Raw genomic sequence first — 381 nt, 5'->3', positions numbered from 1 at the left:
TAAGAATGTGGATGAGGATAAGGATAGGATGAGGAGGAGGATGAGTATGAGGATGAGGATGAGGATGAGGATGAGAAAGGATGAGGACGAGCATGAGAATGAGGATAGGATGAGGAGGAGGATAGGATGAGGAGGAGGATAGGATGAGGAGGAGGATGAGGATGAGCATGAGGATAGGATGAGGATGAGGAAAGGGAAGAGGAAGAGCATGAGAATGAGGATAGGATGAGGATGAGGTGGAGGATAGTATGTGGACGAGAATGAGGATGAGGATAGGATGTGGATGAGGACAGAATGAGGATGAGTATGAGGATGAGGATGAGGATGAGGATGAACATAGGATGTGGATGAGGATAGGATGAGGATGAGGATAAGGATGAG

The sequence above is a fragment of the Lupinus angustifolius genome, chromosome LG03 (genome assembly GCF_001865875.1).
Source record: "Lupinus angustifolius cultivar Tanjil chromosome LG03, LupAngTanjil_v1.0, whole genome shotgun sequence".
In the NCBI taxonomy this organism is placed as follows: domain Eukaryota; kingdom Viridiplantae; phylum Streptophyta; class Magnoliopsida; order Fabales; family Fabaceae; genus Lupinus; species Lupinus angustifolius.
This window is presented reverse-complemented; position numbering follows the sequence as displayed.